This window comes from Musa acuminata, unplaced genomic scaffold, assembly GCF_036884655.1.
Source record: "Musa acuminata AAA Group cultivar baxijiao unplaced genomic scaffold, Cavendish_Baxijiao_AAA HiC_scaffold_909, whole genome shotgun sequence".
NCBI classification, from domain to species: Eukaryota; Viridiplantae; Streptophyta; class Magnoliopsida; order Zingiberales; family Musaceae; genus Musa; species Musa acuminata.
In genome coordinates, this window is record NW_027021131.1 from 20,001 (window position 1) to 44,508 (window position 24,508).

At 31.2% G+C, this 24,508-nt stretch overlaps 1 long non-coding RNA gene across 1 annotated transcript; it reads right to left on the minus strand.

Annotated features, from left to right (window-relative positions):
- Positions 1–15,820: 15,820 nt before the first annotated feature.
- LOC135664923 (uncharacterized) lies at positions 15,821–17,739 on the minus strand. The gene is made up of 2 exons (XR_010509041.1): positions 16,377–17,739; positions 15,821–16,330 (listed from the first exon to the last, which is right to left on the minus strand). It is a non-coding gene; the product is annotated as an uncharacterized LOC135664923 (long non-coding RNA).
- Positions 17,740–24,508: the final 6,769 nt, after the last annotated feature.

A 24,508-nucleotide genomic window follows, 5' to 3' on the forward strand; every position in this document is an offset into this window, starting at 1 on the left:
AAAAGGAGGATCCGGACAAAATAGATGAAACGGAAGAGATCCGAGTGAATGGAAAGGAAAAAACAAAGCATGAATTCCACTTTCACTTTAAAGACACATGCGATAAAGATAGCCCAGTTTACGAAGATTCTTATCTTGATACCTATCAAGATAATTGGGAATTGGGAAGACTTGAAGAAGAGAAAAATGAAAAGACTTTTTTCTGCTTTGACTTTGAAAAACCTATTGTAACTTTTCTTTTCGATTATAAGCGGTGGAATCGTCCATTGCGATATATAAAAAATAATCGATTTGAAAATAGTGTACAAAATGAAATGTCACAATATTTTTTTTATACGTGTTCAAGTGATGGAAAACAAATAATATCTTTTACATATCCGCCTAGTTTATCAACTTTTTCGGAAATGATAGAACGCAAAATGTCTTTGTACATGACAGAAAAATTTTCCCATGAAGACCTATATGATTATTGGGTTTCTACCAATGAGCAAAAAAAATACAACTTGAGCAATGAATTGATAAGTCGAATAAAAACTCTAGAAGAAGAAGAAGAAGAAGAAGAAGAAGAAAGGATATCTCTTGCTCTAGATATACTTGAAAAAAGGACCAGATTATGCAACGATGAGAATGAGCAAGAATACTTGCCAAAAGCGTATGATCCTTTTTTGAGCGGACCGTATCGTGGAACAATAAGAACAATAAAAAAATTCTATTCACATACAATCATGAATGATTTAATTACTTCTACAAATGATTTAATTACTTCTACAAATGATTTAATTACTTCTACAGAAGAAGAAGATGTAGATTCCATAGAAACGTTTTGGATAAATAAGATTCATGGGCTCTTTCCTATTTCTAAAAATTCTCGAGAATTTGAACATGAAAAGAATCCGCTTGATGAGAAATCATCATTTAATTATATTGTTAATTTCTTAACGTCAATCGATGAATCTTCTTTATTTTTATTGGAAGAAGAAAGAAGAATTAATTCAGAAAGTAAAGCAAAATCCTTGAGATTTGTATTCGACATAATTACAACCAATCCAAATGATCAAACAACAACTGAAAAAAAATCCATTGGAATAGAAGAAAAAAAATCCATTGGAATAGAAGAAAAAAAATCCATTGGAATAGAAGAAATCAGTAAAAAGGTTCCTCGATGGTCATACAAATTGACCGATGAATTAGAAGGACTGGATCAAGAAAATGGAGAAGAACAGAAGGAAGATTATGAAATTTGTTCAAGAAAAGCGAAACGGGTGGTGATCTATACTGATAAAAATCTGGATACCGATACTGATAATATTGATCAAGCAGAAGCAGAAGCAGAAGCAGAAGCAGAAGCAGAAGAGGTGGCTTTGATACGTTATTCGCAACAACCAGATTTTAATCGGGGTATAATCCAAGGATCCATGCGTGCTCAAAGACGTAAAACAGTTATTTGGGAAATATTTCAAACAAATGTTCATTCCCCGCTTTTTTTGGATCGAATAGACAAAGTCTTTTTTTTTTCTTTTTTTGATAGATATAGATATCGAATAATTAATCTTATTTTTAGGAATTCCGTGGGGGGAAACCCAGAATCCGAAACTTCCGACTTTGAGGAGGAAGAGGAAGAGACAAACACTGGGAAAAAAAAAGACGAGGAGAAAAAAAAAAAAGAGGAAGATGAACGGATAACAATATCAGAAATTTGGGATAGCATTATATTTGCTCAAGCAATAAGAGGTTTGATGCTGATAACCCAATCTTTTTTTAGAAAAAACATTGTATTGCCTTCATTGATAATAGCTAAAAATATTGGACGTATGTTATTATTCCAATTCCCCGAGTGGTATGAGGATTTGAAGGAATGGAATAGAGAAATACATGTTAAATGCACCTATAATGGTGTTCCATTATCAGAAACAGAATTTCCCCAAGATTGGTTAACAGATGGTATTCAGATAAAGATTTTATTTCCTTTTCGTTTAAAACCTTGGCGAAGATCTAAAATACGATCTCATCATGGAGATCCAATGAAAAAAAAAGGAAAAAAAGAAAATTTTTGTTTTTTAACAGTTTGGGGAATGGAAACGGAACTCCCTTTTGGTTCTCCCCGAAAGCAACCTTCTTTTTTTGAACCCATATATAAGGAACTCAAAAAAAAAATTAGAAAAGTAAAAAAGAACTCTCTAAAAGTTTCAAAAGAAAAAAAAAGATGGGTCATCAAAATAGTTCTAGTTCTAAAACGAGTTCTAAAACGAGTTCTAAAACGAATAGTTCTAGTTCTAAAACGAATAGTTCTAGTTCTAAAACGAACAGTTCTAGTTCTAAAACGAATAATGAAGAAACTTGAAAAAGTGAACCAAATTTCTTTATTTGAATTGAGGAAGGGAAAAGTACATGAACCAAATGAAAATGCAAAAGATTCAAAAAAAAATAATCAGATTATTCACGAATCGACCATTCAAATTCGATCTATGAATTGGACAAATTATTTACTCATAGAAAAAAAAATGAAAGATCTTGCTGATAAGACAATCACAATAAGGAATCAAATAGAAGGAATCACAAAAGACAAGAAGAAAATAGTTCTAGCCTATCATGATAAAAGACCGGAATTACAAAAACATATTTGGCAGATACTTCAAAGAAAAAATACCCGATTAATACGCAAATCACATTATTTTATGAAATCTTTCATTGAAAAAATATACATAGATATCTTGCAATGTATGGTTACCATTTCTAAGGTTAATGCACAACTTTTAAAAAAAACAATTATCAATGAATCCATTTACAACGATGAAAGAAATCAAGAAGGAATTGATGAAACAGATCAAGATACAATGAACTTTATTTCGACTATAAAAAAGTCCTTTTCTAATCCTAATATTAGAAATGATTTAAACACTTATCACGACTTATCTTCCTTGTCCCAAGCATATGTATTTTACAAATTGTCACAAACCCAATTATTTAACAACCATCACCTGAGATCTGTACTTCAATATCACGATCACGGGACCTATCCTTTTATTAAAGACAAGATAAAGTATTATTGTATGACACGAGGAATATTTGATTCCAAATCAAGGTTTGATTCCAAATCAAGGCATAAGAAAATTAATAAGTCTGGAATGAATAAATGGAAAAACTGGTTAAAGGGTCATTATCAATATAATTTTTCTCGGAGCAAATGGTCTCGATTAGTACCGAAAAAATGGCGAAATAGAGTCAATCAACGTTGTACTATTCAAAATAAAGAATCAATGAAATTGTATTCATATAAAAAAGAAAAAGACCGATTAATTCATTACATGAATGAAAATTTTTGTGCAGTGGATTTATCGATGAGTCAAAAAGAAAAATTTAAAAAACACTACAGATATGATCTTTTATCACATGAATATATAAATTATGGGGATAGTAAGGACTCATACACACTGAAACCCGAATCGTTTTATGTATTGCTAAATATGACTATTGATGATTACCTAAAAAAAGGATATTTTATTGATACCCATAAAAATCTGGATAGAAAATATTTGGATTATAGAATTCTTCATTTTTGCCTTAGAAACAATAGTGATATTGAGAACAATAGTGATATTGAGAACAATAGTGATATTGAGAACAATAGTGATATTGAGGACTGGACCGATATGTATATCGGTACCGAAATTTATAAAAATACTAATAAAAATACTAAGACTAAGACTCATCAAAAAAAAATTTTTGATTGGATGGGAATGAATCGAAATTATTCTACCATATCAAATCTAGAACCTTGGTTCTTCCCAGAATTTGTGTTACCTTTTGATGCATATAAGATTAAACCGTGGATCATACCAATCAAATTACTTCTTTCTAATATTTATTATGAAAATGATATTAGTCAAAATCAAAATGAAAAAAATATTAGTCAAAATCAAAATGAAAAAAATATTAGTCAAAATCAAAATAAAAAAAATATTAGTCAAAATCAAAATAAAAAAAATATTAGTCAAAATCAAAATAAAAAAAATATTAGTCAAAATCAAAATAAAAAAAATATTAGTCAAAATCAAAATAAAAAAAATATTAGTCAAAATCAAAATAAAAAAAATATTAGTCAAAATCAAAATAAAAAAAATATTAGTCAAAATCAAAACATCAAAGATTCCGTTAAAATAGAATTTCAAAATTCCAACCAAGAAAAAGAGGGTCAATCAAATCTTGTATCAGATCCACAAAAACAAAACCAAAAGGAATATCTTGAAGAGGATTGCACGAGATCAAACATTAAAAAAGGTAAAAAAAAAAAAAAACAATCCAAGAAAAATAAGGAAGGAGAACTAGATTTGTTCCTGAAAAAATATTTTATTTTTCAATTAAGATGGGATGACCCCTTGAATCAAAAAATTATTAATAATGTTAGGATATATTGTCTCCTACTTAGATTGATAAATCCAAGGGAAATTGCTATATCCTCGATTCAAAGAGGAGAGATGCATCTGGATGTAATGCTGATTCAGAAAGATCTAGCTCTTACAGAATTAATAAAAAGGGGAATATTAATTATCGAACCAATTCGTCTATCTTTAAGAAGGGATGGAAAATTCATTATATATCAAACCATAAGTATTTCATTGATCGATAAGAGTAAACACCAAATTAATAGAAAATACATAAAGAAAAGATATGTTGATAAGAATAATTTGAAAAAATCCACTGGACGACATGGCAATATATTTGTGAATGGGGATCAAGATCATTATAATTTCTTTGTTCCTGAAAATATTCTATCTCCTAGACGTCGTAGAGAATTGAGAATTCTAATTTGTTTCAACTCTCATAATCGGGATATTGTGAATAGAAATCCAGTATTTTGCAACGAAAACAACATAAGAAACTCTGAACAATTTTTGAATGAGGACAAACGTCTTAATACGGATTTAAATAAATTAATTAAATGCAAATTGTTTCTTTGGCCCAATTACCGATTAGAAGATTTAGCTTGTATGAATCGCTATTGGTTTGATACCAATAATGGTAGTCGTTTCAGTATGTCAAGGATACGTATGTATCCACGATTCAGAATTATTTAATAGTATATTTCCTATATATCACATGCCGTTTTCAGTAAATAAAAACCGAAAGATGTACGCATATGGTGTGTTACGTTCTGGTACATGATACGTATTTACTTGTGTATCAATTCAATTGAATCTAGAAAGAAATCTACAGAATCTTTTTAGGTGCAAAGAAATCATTCTCTTTCGTAAATGCAGAAATATATTATCCTTTTCTTTTCTATCTAAATCAAATGGAAAATTTGATTTAGATAGAAACGGATAAATCTAAATTTTTGCGTGTACTAGATTAAAAAAAATTGACATAATATAATAATTATTATTTTATTTTTCCTGATCGGTAAAATCCATGGCATGGAAAAGAAAGAAAAGAAAAAGATAAAAAAAGTTTTATGGTCAAAAATTCATTCATTTCACTTCTTCCACAAGAAGAAAAAGAAGAAAACAGGGGTTCTGTTGAATTTCAAGTATTAAGTTTCACCAATAAGATACGAAGACTTACTTCACATTTGGAATTGCACAAAAGAGATTTTTTATCACAAAGAGGTCTACAAAAAATTCTGAGAAAACGTCAACGTCTGCTGGCTTATTTGTCAAAGAAAAATAGAGCGCGTTATAAGAAATTAATTGACCAGTTGGATATTCGGGAGCCAAAAAATCGTTAATTAAATCGTTTGAATTAGTATAGTAGTTATTAGATTTTTTATTTTGATGAACCTCCTACTTTTTTGAGGAATTCATGAAATAATGAATTAAGGAAGAAAAGATATGACTGTACCGGCTACAAAAAAAGATTTCATGATAGTTAATATGGGTCCTCACCACCCATCAATGCATGGTGTTCTTCGACTGATCGTTACTCTCGATGGTGAAGATGTTATTGACTGTGAACCCATATTGGGCTATTTACACAGAGGGATGGAAAAAATAGCGGAAAACCGAACAATTATACAATATCTGCCTTATGTAACACGTTGGGATTATTTAGCTACTATGTTCACAGAGGCAATAACGGTAAATGCACCAGAACAACTGGAAAATGTTCAAGTACCTAAAAGGGCTAGCTATATCAGAGTAATTATGCTGGAGCTGAGCCGTATAGCTTCTCATTTGTTATGGCTTGGGCCTTTTATGGCGGATATCGGCGCGCAGACTCCCTTTTTCTATATTTTCAGAGAGAGAGAATTGATATATGATTTATTCGAAGCCGCCACAGGTATGCGAATGATGCATAATTATTTCCGCATCGGAGGAGTAGCTGCCGATCTACCTTATGGCTGGATAGATAAATGTTTGGATTTTTGCGATTATTTTTTAACAGGAATTGTTGAATATCAAAAACTCATTACGCGAAATCCCATTTTTTTGGAGCGAGTCGAAGGAGTGGGCATTATTGGTGGAGAGGAAGCAATAAATTGGGGTTTATCAGGACCGATGTTACGAGCTTCTGGAACACAATGGGATCTTCGTAAAATTGATAATTATGAGTGTTACAATGAATTCGATTGGGAAGTCCAATGGCAAAAAGAAGGAGATTCGTTAGCTCGTTATTTAGTACGAATCGGTGAAATGAGGGAATCTATAAAAATAATTCAACAGGCTCTAGAAGGAATTCCTGGAGGACCCTATGAGAATTTAGAAGTCCGACGCTTTGATAGAGCAAAAAATTCCGAATGGAATGATTTTGAATATAGATTTATTAGTAAAAAACCTTCACCCAATTTTGAATTGTCGAAACAAGAACTTTACGTGAGAGTAGAAGCCCCAAAAGGGGAATTAGGAATTTATTTGATAGGAGATAATAGTGTTTTCCCTTGGAGATGGAAAATTCGTCCACCCGGCTTCATAAATTTGCAAATTCTTCCTCAGCTAGTTAAAAGAATGAAATTGGCTGATATCATGACGATACTAGGTAGTATAGATATCATTATGGGAGAGGTTGATCGTTGAAATGATAATTGATACGACAGAAGTACAAACTATCAATTCTTTTTCTATATCGGAATCCTTAAAAGAAGTATATGGACTCATATGGATCTTTGTACCCATTTTGACCCTTATATTGGGAATTACAATAGGGGTACTAGTAATTGTGTGGTTAGAAAGAGAAATATCTGCAGCGATACAACAACGTATTGGGCCTGAATATGCCGGCCCCTTGGGAATTCTTCAAGCTCTAGCAGATGGAACTAAACTACTTTTTAAAGAAGACCTTCTCCCATCTAGAGGAGATGTTCGTTTGTTTAGTATTGGACCGTCTATAGTGGTCATATCAATTCTACTAAGTTATTTAGTAATTCCTTTTGGGTATCGCCTCATTTTAGCCGATCTCAGTATAGGTGTTTTTTTATGGGTCGCCATTTCAAGTATTGCTCCTATTGGGCTTCTTATGTCAGGATACGGATCGAATAATAAATATTCCTTTTCAGGTGGTCTACGAGCTGCTGCTCAATCTATTAGTTATGAAATACCATTAACTCTATGTGTGTTATCAATATCTCTACGTGTGATTCGTTGAACATGAACTTTATACTTCTTTCCTAGAAGTAAAGGAAAGAAGTTGAATGTAATGTATTGAATAGGTATTTTATTTTTTATTCATCATTCGGGTCAATGAGTTAAACCAGATAGTTATATGAGTGAAACAAAACAACTTAGAAGTTTGCAGTAAGAAGATAAAATCTCATTTCATATGTACAAGAATAAAGTTGAAGTAAACATAAGCAGTGTAAACTGTTTACCCCAAGATTAAGATTCTTTCATTAGTCATCATATCTTGGAGCGGGTGTAAAAGATCAACTGTATGGAGTTTTCATTACTGTCTTGTATTTATTACCATGCCGTAGATCAATCAAAAATCAGTGGACGGTTAGGAACACCAAAGTGCACAAAGGATTAGTAATAGAGATAATGTAAGGTATCAAAAAAAGAGATATTTCTACAATTTATAAAACGAATAAAAATAGGGACTTTAAGTTGGTAGAAATGATCAAGCAGTACTTCCCTACGATTCCGATCTAGAGTATGCTCCTATTCACTGATTAAAGAAATGACTATCCAGAACGAATTAATCCCTTATTCTTTTTTTTTCAAAGTACCCTCTTCTGAGATAGAAGAACAGGAACAAAAGAAATGGAATGTAATAATCGAATTAATAAAAAAAAGATATTTATTTATTCTTTTTTCCCATCCATATGGGTGGAATTCCTATCACAATTAATGGACTAATTCCTAATTCTTTAAATTCTTTAGATTTATTGATATAACGAGTATTTTATTGAAGGGCTGAGTTATTACCGAACAAAGAAAAATACATTTTTATTATCATAAGGGATGAGATTAATTCCGAAGCACTTTTTCTTATTCTAGCAAACGGAATTCCATTGGTTTAATTTCGGACTCTCTGATATCTTTATTCTAGTTATCCCAAAAGAAAAGGGGTGATAATATCGAACTAGTCCTTACATTTATTTGTGGCCATAGAGGAGCCGTATGAAGCTGAGGTCTCATGTACGGTTTTGGAATAGCGATGGAAACAGTAATGTTATTATCGACTATAATTATCTAACAGTTCAAGTACAGTTGATATAGTTGAAGCACAGTCCAAATATGGCTTTTGGGGGTGGAATCTATGGCGTCAGCCCATAGGATTTATAGTTTTCATAATTTCTTCTCTAGCTGAATGTGAGAGATTGCCCTTTGATTTACCAGAAGCAGAGGAGGAATTAGTAGCAGGTTATCAAACCGAATATTCTGGTATCAGATTTGGTTTATTTTATCTTGCTTCTTACCTAAATCTATTAGCTTCTTCGTTATTCGTAACGGTTCTTTACTTAGGTGGGTGGAATTTATCTATTCCGTACATATCCATTCCTGAGCTTTTCGGAATAAAAAAAATAGCTGGAGTCTTTGGAATGACAATTGGTATCTTTATTACATTAGTTAAAGCTTATTTGTTTCTGTTCATTTCTATCACAACAAGATGGACTTTACCTAGGATGAGAATGGACCAGCTATTAAATCTTGGATGGAAATTTCTTTTACCTATTTCTTTGGGTAATCTATTATTGACAACTTCTTCCCAACTTGTTTCACTATAAAATAACAGAATACGATAACGATATTCTAGATTCATAACCTCTTTCAAACAAGAGAAAGAAACATCAATTTATTTATGGATATCTACAATATGTTTCCCATGGTAACTGGGTTCATGAATTATGGTCAACAAACAATACGAGCTGCAAGGTATATTGGTCAAAGTTTCATAATTACCTTATCCCACACAAACCGTTTACCTGTAACTATTCAATATCCTTATGAGAAATCAATTACGTCAGAACGTTTTCGTGGTCGAATTCACTTTGAATTTGATAAATGTATTGCTTGCGAAGTATGTGTTCGTGTATGCCCAATAGATCTACCTGTTGTTGATTGGAGATTGGAAAGAGATATGAAAAAGAAACAATTGCTTAATTATAGTATTGATTTCGGGGTCTGTATATTTTGTGGTAACTGTGTCGAGTATTGTCCAACAAACTGTTTATCAATGACTGAAGAATATGAGCTTTCTACTTATGATCGTCACGAATTGAATTATAATCAAATTGCTTTGAGTCGGTTACCAATGTCAGTAATTGAAGATTACACAATTCAAACAGTTATGAATTCGACTCAAATCAAAATAGATAAAGATAAACCCTTTGATTCAAGAACGATTACCGATTACTAAGATTTTGTTTTGATATAAAAGATCAAAACTTTTTTATTTTGGTTGGTCAGTAACTACAAATAATAATTAGTAACTATAGATTTAATTAGTAACTATAGATTGGTGAGAATCACTCTTTGATTTAAACTTATAATATTTTTATCACGGGAATTTCGAAATATACAATTTCAACTACTTTTTTTATTCTTTTTCTTTTGGATAAAAAGTAAGTAGGATTGGCCCAATAAAATAATTATATCTATATATAAAATTAATATTAAATTAATCCATATTAAGATTTAATTCAATTAGGAACATATCATATACAATAAAAATGGGGTAACCCTTTTCCTTTCCTGGACCATTTAGTAAGGTCATGATTTGACTTATATATTTTTTTTTTTACATATTATACATAATGGATTTACCTGGACCAATACATGATATTCTTGTAGCATTTCTGGGGTCAGTTCTTATATTAGGGGGTCTGGGGGTAGTATTACTTACCAATCCTATTTATTCTGCTTTTTCATTGGGATTGGTTCTTGTTTGTATATCCTTATTCTACATTCCATCGAACTCTTTTTTTGTAGCTGCCGCACAGCTACTTATTTATGTGGGAGCCGTAAATGTCTTAATCATATTTGCGGTAATGTTCATGAATGGTTCAGAATATTCCAATGATTCGTATTTTTGGACCATTGGAGATGGAGTCACTTCACTGGTTTGTACAAGTATTCTTTTTTCACTAATTACTACTATACCAGATACGTCATGGTACGGAATTATTTGGACTACAAGATCAAACCAGATTATAGAACAGGACCTAATAAGTAACGTTCAACAAATTGGGATTCATTTATCGACAGATTTTTATCTTCCCTTTGAACTAATTTCTATAATTCTTTTAGTTTCCTTGATAGGTGCAATTACTATGGCTCGCCAATAATAAATACTTAGAATTTTAAAAGAATTAAAAAGTTTTTAGAATTTTAGAAGTTCTAAATAAATAAAAAATCGAATCGCTTCAATTGTTCATATTGAAATGAATCGAGATTGATAAGGAGTTAGTCAATGATGTTCGAGCATGTACTTTTTTTGAGTGTTTATTTATTTTCTATCGGTCTCTATGGATTGATCACAAGTCGAAACATGGTTAGAGCACTTATGTGTCTTGAGCTTATACTAAATTCGGTTAATATTAATCTTGTAACATTTTCTGATATATTTGATAGTCGCCAATTAAAAGGAAACATTTTCTCAATCTTTATTATAGCTGTTGCAGCTGCTGAAGCAGCTATTGGTCTAGCTATTGTTTCGTCGATTCATCGAAACAGAAAATCAACTCGTATCAATCAATCGAATTTGTTGAATAATTAGTGATAATTATCATGATCATATATTGAATAATCAGTTATAATGATCATATAAATCAAGACACCACACAACATGATAAAGCATAAGAAAATATAAATGAAATTGGAATATTTTTCTATTTCTATTCTTTCACTTTCATATTCCATTAATGAAAAATAATTATATTCTTAATTTAATTGGTATTATAATTTTTTTATTTCGTTTTTTATTTGTTTATTTTATTTAATTTTAATGTATTTAAATTTTAATGTTTTTAATGTATTTTTAATGTATTATATAATAATATAAATGTATTATATAATAATATACTGCATAATATTATAAATATTATAATAAAATAATAAAAATAATATTATTAAATAATAATATGTTAATCATATTACGAAAATAAATTAAATTACTAATTTAGTTTTATTTTTATATATTCATATTTCATATTGAAAATATGAATATTGAAATATTGATTTGAATGATTGATCAATTTGTTTTGTCGGCCAATTTTTATTTACACATGTGACTCGTATGATCATGATTTTTGAAACGGAAATCAAAGTCTCTTGGCTTTTTCTCATGAACAGATTTAGAAATATATTGATTCTTAAAATTTTAATAAACCACTGCTTCGTCTGGTGTCTATAATATAAATACTAATTTTCTACCAGATTGAAAATTTTTGATGTTAAAATCTGGAATTTATAGATCCAATGTCACATTCAGTAAAAATTTATGATACATGTATAGGGTGTACTCAATGTGTACGAGCCTGCCCCACAGACGTATTGGAAATGATACCTTGGGACGGATGTAAAGCTAAGCAAATTGCTTCCGCACCAAGAACCGAGGACTGTGTGGGTTGTAAGAGATGTGAATCCGCCTGCCCCACGGATTTTTTGAGTGTCCGTGTTTATTTATCATATGAAACAACTCGCAGCATGGGTCTAGGTTATTGATACGTTACAAAAAAATCCACTTGAATCAATTGATTCCTCTTTACCGACAAAAGCCCGTACTCGAGAAAATATATTATTCTATTCCGAGCACGGGTTTTTCTGGTCAAACGTATCTTGTCTTTATCACGAGTTATTTTCCTTGGTTAACAATACTTGTTGTTTTGCCGATATCCGTCGGTTCTTCCATTTTCTTTCTTCCTCATAAAGGAAATAAGATGTTTAGGTGGTATGCTATATGTATATGCTCGTTGGAACTCCTTCTAACAACCTATGTTTTCTGTTATCATTTCCAATTGGACGATCCATTAACCCAATTGGAGGAAGATTTAAAATGGATAGATGTTTTTGATTTTCACTGGAGACTGGGAATCGATGGGCTTTCCATAGGACCTATTTTACTGACAGGATTTATCACCACTTTAGCTACCTTAGCGGCTTGGCCAGTTACTCGAAATTCGCGATTGTTCTATTTTCTCATGTTAGCAATGTACAGCGGTCAAATAGGATTATTTTCTTCTAGAGACCTTTTACTTTTTTTCATGCTGTGGGAGTTAGAATTAATTCCTGTTTATTTACTTTTATCCATGTGGGGGGGAAAGAAACGTCTCTACTCGGCCACAAAGTTTATTTTGTACACTGCGGGGGGCTCCATTTTTCTCTTAATAGGAGTTCTAGGTATGGGTTTATATGGCCCTAATGAACCCACATTAGATTTTTCAAATTAACTAATCAATCATATCCTGTGGCATTGGAAATAATATTATATTTTGGATTCCTTATTGCTTATGCTGTCAAATCGCCGATTATACCCCTACATACGTGGTTACCAGATACCCATGGAGAAGCACATTACAGTACATGTATGCTTCTAGCTGGAATCTTATTAAAAATGGGCGCATATGGACTTATTCGGATCAATATGGAATTATTACCCCACGCTCATTCTATATTTTCTCCCTGGTTGGTAATAGTGGGAACGATTCAAATAATCTATGCAGCTTCAACCTCTCTCGGTCAACGGAATTTAAAAAAAAGAATAGCCTATTCCTCTGTATCTCACATGGGTTTCACAATTATAGGAATTGGTTCTATAACCGGAATGGGACTCAACGGTGCCATTTTACAAATACTCTCTCATGGATTTATTGGTGCTGCGCTTTTTTTCTTGGCAGGAACGAGTTGTGATAGAATACGTCTTGTTTATCTCGACGAAATGGGGGGGGTATCGATCCCAATGCCAAAACTATTTACCATGTTCAGTAGTTTTTCGATGGCTTCTCTTGCATTGCCAGGAATGAGTGGTTTTGTTGCGGAATTATTAGTATTTTTTGGAATAATTACTAGTCCAAAATACCTTTTAATGCCAAAAATGCTAATTACTTTTGTAATGGCAATTGGAATGATATTAACTCCTATTTATTTATTATCTATGTTACGTCAGATGTTCTATGGATACAAGCTATTCAATGTTCCAAACTCTAATTTTGCGGATTCTGGACCACGAGAACTATTTGTTTCAATCTGTATCTTTCTACCCGTAATAGGTATTGGTATTTATCCGGATTTCGTTCTCTCGCTATCAGTTGACAGGGTGCAAGCTATCCTATCTAATTACTTTCATCGATAGTCTTTCATTAATAATACGGAAATATAATTTTTGTCTTTGATTTTAAGATTTTTAAAATCGTTCGCTGTACAATGCAAAAGAATAAAGTGAATTAGAATTGTAATGAGATGCATTTTGAGTTTTTGAGAACCGTTTTGAATAAGGAATGATTCAAACGGTTCTCAAAAACTCGCACAAACAAGAAGCTTTTTATATATATATGGGATGATGTTCTTATGTATTCTTTATGTAGTTTATTCAATTATTTATCTGTGTAGTTTATTCAAGTAGATGTTAATGTGAATGAACCATAACTATGTAGACCTATTCCTAATAGATTGATTCCAAAATAACATACCCAAATTATAAGAAATCCTATAGAAGCCACAAGTGCCGAATTCATACTTTGCAAACTTTGATTTGTTCTACTTCTAATATGTATTCTAGTTCTAGTATGTAAATAAATCGCGAATATGGTCCAAGTAATAAAAGCCCAAGTTTCTTTGGGGTCCCAATTCCAATAAGATCCCCATGCCTCATTAGCCCATACTGCTCCACAAAGAATGCCTATGGTTAAAAAGGTAAATCCTAAACTAATGACACGATAACTCCAATAATCCAAACGTTGAGTCAATTGATATTTATAATAATTTCGAAATGAAAGAAAAGAAGTGTTTTTAAAACACTTCTTTTTTCATTCAAATATTGAATCTCACCAAAGAAAAATGGTTTAATTAAGAAATTATTACCTTTACAAAAAATATCGATGTTTTTTCGAAATGTAATGACTAGAAGAGCGACTGATAATAGTGATCCGCATAAAAGAGCTGCATAGCTTAATAACATCATACTTACGTGCATCATTAACCACTGAGATTGTAGAGCAGGTACTAATATTGCGGATTGATGCATTTCAGTTAAAAAACCCGACGTGGCAAAGCCTTGTGTAAAAATGGTACTTGGTGCGGTTATTGTGCTTAAATCATTTTTATGGTTCCCCATCTTGGAAATCATATGAATAATGGAGAAACTGCACGAAAGGAAGATTAATGACTCGTATAAATTACTTAACGGAAAATGTCCTGAAGAAATCCAACGAGAAACTAATAATCCTGTTATAGAGAAAAAAGTGGCTATCATCCCTTTTTCCAATGAATCACGCAATCCTACGATTTCGCGGACTAATAAGATCATTAAATGAATCGTAATCACAATTGAAATTATCGAAAAAGAGATATGAGTTAATATATGTTCTAAAGTTGTAAATATCATAAAAAGGGGTCCCATTAGAGAATTTAAATCGAGAATTGAATACATTATAGGATCCATTGTGTCTCTTTTAGAGGATTTATTTTCTAGGATTTCAAGGATGCCGCCACTCGGACTCGAACCGAGATGCTCTAGCACTGCTTCCTAAGAGCAGCGTGTCTACCAATTTCACCATGGCGGCTTACTTGAAATAATAATAGTCAATTCATGTTGAATCGTCGAGAATCAAGGATTCAATATAGTTTAGTAAACATTAGAATCGATAAATCAAAATTCATTTAAATTCCTATTTGAATCTCTATTCAAAAAAAGAATCTTTAGTTGGGATCATTGTAAGTTTAGTTTTAATAATAAAGTAAGTTTAGTTTTAGTAAGTTTAGTTTTAATAATAAACTTTCGCGTACTAGAAACTAAGTTCTTCCAAAACAGTTAGAACTCAATAGTTTTGTTGTCTGTCGAGGTATAGAACTAAGAATTGTTCATTTTCTATTTTTGATTCGTTTTTTATTTATCCGATTTGATTTCATAGATTCAAACAAAATGAAAAAAAAAATATTTTTTTTTTCAATGAAGAAGATTAAATAACCAGGATTTCATATGTATAACAATTTCATCACTAAATCAAAAGAATTTGAAATTTTCTAACGATTTCGACACCTTAGTATCATTCCTTAGTATCATTAGAGTATTAATACTCTTCATATTATATATAATGGTCTCTTCATTATATATATAATGCATAATGGTAAGATTTACCAAACTAATTAGGTTTTTGTTAGGCATATAAGAAACAAAAGAATTTTCATTTCTATCGTAATCATACTCTACTTTTCACAATAGAAAAATATTTTTCTATTGTGAAAAAAGTAGATAGAAAAAATATTCAGAATTCGATATACATACCTTTATTCTACATACCACATCTACATACTACAACAGCTAGTTCTAACTCATATTGATATTGAGGAGTTCAATACATTAATTAATGTGAATCGTTCATCTTAAAAAATTCGAAGTTCTTCGGGTATGTCAATTCCGATTATTCCAAGACTTTATTATTTGTTTGTTGCACAAAAAAACTTTTTGAACGTCCGGTGGAAACCGATTTCGCTAAGGAAAAAGCCTTTACTGCAGCTAAAAATCCTTTTTTTTTCCAAATATTTTTACGAATACGTTTTTTTGACATAGAAGTACGCTTTTTGGGAACTGCCATTCAAAAAGGGTTACCAGTTTTTATCGTTGTATGTGAAAGACATGTATTGTTTTGTTCAAAATAGATTGTTCCTTTTAGTCATTATCTATACTTATTCCCTGGTAGAATAGTTTTAAAAAAAGCATTTTCGAATATGTTTAAAACCTATTAAAAAATATATTTAAAACCTATTAAAAAATATATTTAAAACCTGTTTGAAAATATATTTTAAACCTATTAAAACATATAATTTTATTAAAACATAATTAGAATCAAGTACTCCTTTTGGTATAACTCTTTTTTCTTATTATACTATATAATATGGCTATAAATTACCAGAATAGAATATTCTACTAAGACTAGACTAGAATAGTAGAATTATTAAAGATTTCATTTTGTTTTCTTATGGAACATACATATCAATATGCATGGATAATACCTTTTCTTCCACTTCCAGTTACTGTGTCAATAGGATTTGGACTTCTACTGATTCCGACAGCAACAAAAAATATTCGTCGTATATGGGCTTTTCCTAGTGTTTTACTGTTAAGTATAGTTATGGGGTTTTCAGCCAATTTATCTATTCAACAAATACATGGAAGTTCTATCTATCAATATCTATGGTCTTGGACCATCAATAATGATTTTTCCTTAGAGTTCGGATATTTGATCGACCCACTTAGTTCTATTATGTCAATACTAATTACTACTGTTGGAATCTTGGTTCTTATTTATAGTGACAATTATATGTCTCATGATCAAGGATATCTGAGATTTTTTGCTTATATGAGTTTTTTCAATGCTTCCATGTTGGGATTAGTTACCAGTTCCAATTTGATACAAATTTATATTTTTTGGGAACTGGTGGGGATGTGTTCCTATTTATTAATAGGATTTTGGTTCACACGACCGACTGCAGCAAGTGCTTGTCAAAAAGCTTTTGTAACTAACCGTGTAGGGGATTTTGGTTTATTATTAGGAATTTTAGGTTTTTATTGGATAACAGGTAGTTTCGAATTTCGGGATTTGTTCGAAATAACTAATAACTTGATCCATAATAATGGTGTCAGTTCTTTATTTGCTACTTTGTGTGCCTCTTTATTATTCATTGGTGCAGTTGCTAAATCCGCACAATTCCCCCTTCACGTATGGTTACCCGATGCCATGGAAGGACCCACTCCCATCTCGGCTCTTATACACGCTGCTACTATGGTAGCAGCAGGAATTTTTCTTGTAGCTCGACTTCTTCCTATTTTCATAGCTATACCTTACATAATGAATTTCATATCTTTAATAGGTGTAATAACAGTACTACTAGGAGCTACTTTGGCTCTTGCTCAAAGAGATATAAAAAGAAGTTTAGCCTATTCTACAATGTCTCAATTGGGTTATATTATGTTAGCTCTAGGTATAGGTTCTTATCGAGCTGCTTTATTCCATTTGATTACCCATGCCTATTCTAAAGCTTTATTGTTTTTGGGATCCGGATCCATTATTCATTCAATGGAACCTATTGTTGGATATTCGCCAGAAAAAAGTCAGAATATGGCTCTTATGGGTGGTTTAAGAAGATATGTTCCAATTACAAGAACTACTTTTTATTGGGTACACTTTCTATTTGCGGTATTCCACCTCTTGCTTGTTTTGGTCCAAAGATGAAATTCTTAATGATAGTTGGTTGTATTCACCAATTTTCGCAATAATAGCTTGTTTCACAGCAGGATTGACTGCATTTTATATGTTTCGGGTGTATTTACTTACCTTTGATGGACATTTGCGCGTTCATTTTCAAGATTACAGTAGCACAAAAAATAGTTCGTCCTATTCAATATCTCTATGGGGAAAGGAGGTAGCCAAAGCAGTCAATAGAAATTTACCTTTATCAACAATGAATAATAGGGTCTTCTTTTTTTCAAAGGATATGTATAAAATTGATAATAATCTAAAAAAATGCATACGATACTTTAATACTTCTTTCGAAAAAAAGTACACTTCTATGTACCCTCGCGAAGTGGACAATACTATGCTATTTCCTCTGCTTATATTGGTATTATTTACTTTGTTTGTTGGATCAATAGGAATTCATTTTGATCAAGGAGTAATAGATTTGGATATATTATCCAAATGGTTAACTCCACTCACAAACCTTTTCCATCCAAATTCGAGTTATTCTGTGGATTGGTATGAATTTTTTACAAATGCAATTTTTTCAGTAAGTATAGCTATTTCCGGACTATTCATAGCATATATCTTATATGGGTCTGCTTATTCGTTTTTCCGGAATTTGAACTTTATCAATGCATTTGTAAAAGGTGGTCCTAAAAGGATTCTCTTGGACCAAATAAAAAATGGGATATACAATTGGTCATATAATCGTGGTTACATAGATATTTTTTATACTAAGGTTTTTACCATGGGTATAAGGGGATTAACCGAACTAACTCAGTTTTTTGATAGATATATAATTGATGGAATTACAAATGGGGTTGGCATTGCAAGTTTTTTTATAGGGGAAGGAATCAAATCCATGGGAGGTGGACGAATCTCTTCTTATCTATTCTTTTATTTATTTTATGCATCAATATCTTTATTCATTTTTTTATTTTTTTTATAAATTTATATTTTATAAATTTATAAATATAAACCAACTTAAAGTCCCTATTTTTATTCGTTTTATAAATTGTAGAAATATCTCTTTTTTTGATACCTTACATTATCTCTATTACTAATCCTTTGTGCACTTTGGTGTTCCTAACCGTCCACTGATTTTTGATTGATCTACGGCATGGTAATAAATACAAGACAGTAATGAAAACTCCATACAGTTGATCTTTTACACCCGCTCCAAGATATGATGACTAATGAAAGAATCTTAATCTTGGGGTAAACAGTTTACACTGCTTATGTTTACTTCAACTTTATTCTTGTACATATGAAATGAGATTTTATCTTCTTACTGCAAACTTCTAAGTTGTTTTGTTTCACTCATATAACTATCTGGTTTAACTCATTGACCCGAATGATGAATAAAAAATAAAATACCTATTCAATACATTACATTCAACTTCTTTCCTTTACTTCTAGGAAAGAAGTATAAAGTTCATGTTCAACGAATCACACGTAGAGATATTGATAACACACATAGAGTTAATGGTATTTCATAACTAATAGATTGAGCAGCAGCTCGTAGACCACCTGAAAAGGAATATTTATTATTCGATCCGTATCCTGACATAAGAAGCCCAATAGGAGCAATACTTGAAATGGCGACCCATAAAAAAACACCTATACTGAGATCGGCTAAAATGAGGCGATACCCAAAAGGAATTACTAAATAACTTAGTAGAATTGATATGACCACTATAGACGGTCCAATACTAAACAAACGAACATCTCCTCTAGATGGGAGAAGGTCTTCTTTAAAAAGTAGTTTAGTTCCATCTGCTAGAGCTTGAAGAATTCCCAAGGGGCCGGCATATTCAGGCCCAATACGTTGTTGTATCGCTGCAGATATTTCTCTTTCTAACCACACAATTACTAGTACCCCTATTGTAATTCCCAATATAAGGGTCAAAATGGGTACAAAGATCCATATGAGTCCATATACTTCTTTTAAGGATTCCGATATAGAAAAAGAATTGATAGTTTGTACTTCTGTCGTATCAATTATCATTTCAACGATCAACCTCTCCCATAATGATATCTATACTACCTAGTATCGTCATGATATCAGCCAATTTCATTCTTTTAACTAGCTGAGGAAGAATTTGCAAATTTATGAAGCCGGGTGGACGAATTTTCCATCTCCAAGGGAAAACACTATTATCTCCTATCAAATAAATTCCTAATTCCCCTTTTGGGGCTTCTACTCTCACGTAAAGTTCTTGTTTCGACAATTCAAAATTGGGTGAAGGTTTTTTACTAATAAATCTATATTCAAAATCATTCCATTCGGAATTTTTTGCTCTATCAAAGCGTCGGACTTCTAAATTCTCATAGGGTCCTCCAGGAATTCCTTCTAGAGCCTGTTGAATTATTTTTATAGATTCCCTCATTTCACCGATTCGTACTAATAACGAGCTAACGAATCTCCTTCTTTTTGCCATTGGACTTCCCAATCGAATTCATTGTAACACTCATAATTATCAATTTTACGAAGATCCCATTGTGTTCCAGAAGCTCGTAACATCGGTCCTGATAAACCCCAATTTATTGCTTCCTCTCCACCAATAATGCCCACTCCTTCGACTCGCTCCAAAAAAATGGGATTTCGCGTAATGAGTTTTTGATATTCAACAATTCCTGTTAAAAAATAATCGCAAAAATCCAAACATTTATCTATCCAGCCATAAGGTAGATCGGCAGCTACTCCTCCGATGCGGAAATAATTATGCATCATTCGCATACCTGTGGCGGCTTCGAATAAATCATATATCAATTCTCTCTCTCTGAAAATATAGAAAAAGGGAGTCTGCGCGCCGATATCCGCCATAAAAGGCCCAAGCCATAACAAATGAGAAGCTATACGGCTCAGCTCCAGCATAATTACTCTGATATAGCTAGCCCTTTTAGGTACTTGAACATTTTCCAGTTGTTCTGGTGCATTTACCGTTATTGCCTCTGTGAACATAGTAGCTAAATAATCCCAACGTGTTACATAAGGCAGATATTGTATAATTGTTCGGTTTTCCGCTATTTTTTCCATCCCTCTGTGTAAATAGCCCAATATGGGTTCACAGTCAATAACATCTTCACCATCGAGAGTAACGATCAGTCGAAGAACACCATGCATTGATGGGTGGTGAGGACCCATATTAACTATCATGAAATCTTTTTTTGTAGCCGGTACAGTCATATCTTTTCTTCCTTAATTCATTATTTCATGAATTCCTCAAAAAAGTAGGAGGTTCATCAAAATAAAAAATCTAATAACTACTATACTAATTCAAACGATTTAATTAACGATTTTTGGCTCCCGAATATCCAACTGGTCAATTAATTTCTTATAACGCGCTCTATTTTTCTTTGACAAATAAGCCAGCAGACGTTGACGTTTTCTCAGAATTTTTTGTAGACCTCTTTGTGATAAAAAATCTCTTTTGTGCAATTCCAAATGTGAAGTAAGTCTTCGTATCTTATTGGTGAAACTTAATACTTGAAATTCAACAGAACCCCTGTTTTCTTCTTTTTCTTCTTGTGAAGAAGTGAAATGAATGAATTTTTGACCATAAAACTTTTTTTATCTTTTTCTTTTCTTTCTTTTCCATGCCATGGATTTTACCGATCAGGAAAAATAAAATAATAATTATTATATTATGTCAATTTTTTTTAATCTAGTACACGCAAAAATTTAGATTTATCCGTTTCTATCTAAATCAAATTTTCCATTTGATTTAGATAGAAAAGAAAAGGATAATATATTTCTGCATTTACGAAAGAGAATGATTTCTTTGCACCTAAAAAGATTCTGTAGATTTCTTTCTAGATTCAATTGAATTGATACACAAGTAAATACGTATCATGTACCAGAACGTAACACACCATATGCGTACATCTTTCGGTTTTTATTTACTGAAAACGGCATGTGATATATAGGAAATATACTATTAAATAATTCTGAATCGTGGATACATACGTATCCTTGACATACTGAAACGACTACCATTATTGGTATCAAACCAATAGCGATTCATACAAGCTAAATCTTCTAATCGGTAATTGGGCCAAAGAAACAATTTGCATTTAATTAATTTATTTAAATCCGTATTAAGACGTTTGTCCTCATTCAAAAATTGTTCAGAGTTTCTTATGTTGTTTTCGTTGCAAATACTGGATTTCTATTCACAATATCCCGATTATGAGAGTTGAAACAAATTAGAATTCTCAATTCTCTACGACGTCTAGGAGATAGAATATTTTCAGGAACAAAGAAATTATAATGATCTTGATCCCATTCACAAATATATTGCCATGTCGTCCAGTGGATTTTTTCAAATTATTCTTATCAACATATCTTTTCTTTATGTATTTTCTATTAATTTGGTGTTTACTCTTATCGATCAATGAAATACTTATGGTTTGATATATAATGAATTTTCCATCCCTTCTTAAAGATAGACGAATTGGTTCGATAATTAATATTCCCCTTTTTATTAATTCTGTAAGAGCTAGATCTTTCTGAATCAGCATTACATCCAGATGCATCTCTCCTCTTTGAATCGAGGATATAGCAATTTCCCTTGGATTTATCAATCTAAGTAGGAGACAATATATCCTAACATTATAATAATTTTTTGATTCAAGGGGTCATCCCATCTTAATTGAAAAATAAAATATTTTTTCAGGAACAAATCTAGTTCTCCTTCCTTATTTTTCTTGGATTGTTTTTTTTTTTTTTTACCTTTTTTAATGTTTGATCTCGTGCAATCCTCTTCAAGATATTCCTTTTGGTTTTGTTTTTGTGGATCTGATACAAGATTTGATTGACCCTCTTTTTCTTGGTTGGAATTTTGAAATTCTATTTTAACGGAATCTTTGATGTTTTGATTTTGACTAATATTTTTTTTATTTTGATTTTGACTAATATTTTTTTTATTTTGATTTTGACTAATATTTTTTTTATTTTGATTTTGACTAATATTTTTTTTATTTTGATTTTGACTAATATTTTTTTTATTTTGATTTTGACTAATATTTTTTTATTTTGATTTTGACTAATATTTTTTTTATTTTGATTTTGACTAATATTTTTTCATTTTGATTTTGACTAATATTTTTTTCATTTTGATTTTGACTAATATCATTTTCATAATAAATATTAGAAAGAAGTAATTTGATTGGTATGATCCACGGTTTAATCTTATATGCATCAAAAGGTAACACAAATTCTGGAAGAACCAAGGTTCTAGATTTGATATGGTAGAATAATTTCGATTCATTCCCATCCAATCAAAAATTTTTTTTGATGAGTCTTAGTCTTAGTATTTTTATTAGTATTTTTATAAATTTCGGTACCGATATACATATCGGTCCAGTCCTCAATATCACTATTGTTCTCAATATCACTATTGTTCTCAATATCACTATTGTTCTCAATATCACTATTGTTTCTAAGGCAAAAATGAAGAATTCTATAATCAAATATTTTCTATCCAGATTTTTATGGGTATCAATAAAATATCCTTTTTTTAGGTAATCATCAATAGTCATATTTAGCAATACATAAAACGATTCGGGTTTCAGTGTGTATGAGTCCTTACTATCCCCATAATTTATATATTCATGTGATAAAAGATCATATCTGTAGTGTTTTTTAAATTTTTCTTTTTGACTCATCGATAAATCCACTGCACAAAAATTTTCATTCATGTAATGAATTAATCGGTCTTTTTCTTTTTTATATGAATACAATTTCATTGATTCTTTATTTTGAATAGTACAACGTTGATTGACTCTATTTCGCCATTTTTTCGGTACTAATCGAGACCATTTGCTCCGAGAAAAATTATATTGATAATGACCCTTTAACCAGTTTTTCCATTTATTCATTCCAGACTTATTAATTTTCTTATGCCTTGATTTGGAATCAAACCTTGATTTGGAATCAAATATTCCTCGTGTCATACAATAATACTTTATCTTGTCTTTAATAAAAGGATAGGTCCCGTGATCGTGATATTGAAGTACAGATCTCAGGTGATGGTTGTTAAATAATTGGGTTGTGACAATTTGTAAAATACATATGCTTGGGACAAGGAAGATAAGTCGTGATAAGTGTTTAAATCATTTCTAATATTAGGATTAGAAAGGACTTTTTTATAGTCGAAATAAAGTTCATTGTATCTTGATCTGTTTCATCAATTCCTTCTTGATTTCTTTCATCGTTGTAAATGGATTCATTGATAATTGTTTTTTTAAAAGTTGTGCATTACCTTAGAAATGGTAACCATACATTGCAAGATATCTATGTATATTTTTTCAATGAAAGATTTCATAAAATAATGTGATTTGCGTATTAATCGGGTATTTTTTCTTTGAAGTATCTGCCAATATGTTTTTGTAATTCGGTCTTTATCATGATAGGCTAGAACTATTTTCTTCTTGTCTTTTGTGATTCCTTCTATTTGATTCCTTATTGTGATTGTCTTATCAGCAAGATCTTTCATTTTTTTTTCTATGAGTAAATAATTTGTCCAATTCATAGATCGAATTTGAATGGTCGATTCGTGAATAATCTGATTATTTTTTTTTGAATCTTTTGCATTTTCATTTGGTTCATGTACTTTTCCCTTCCTCAATTCAAATAAAGAATTTGGTTCACTTTTTCAAGTTTCTTCATTATTC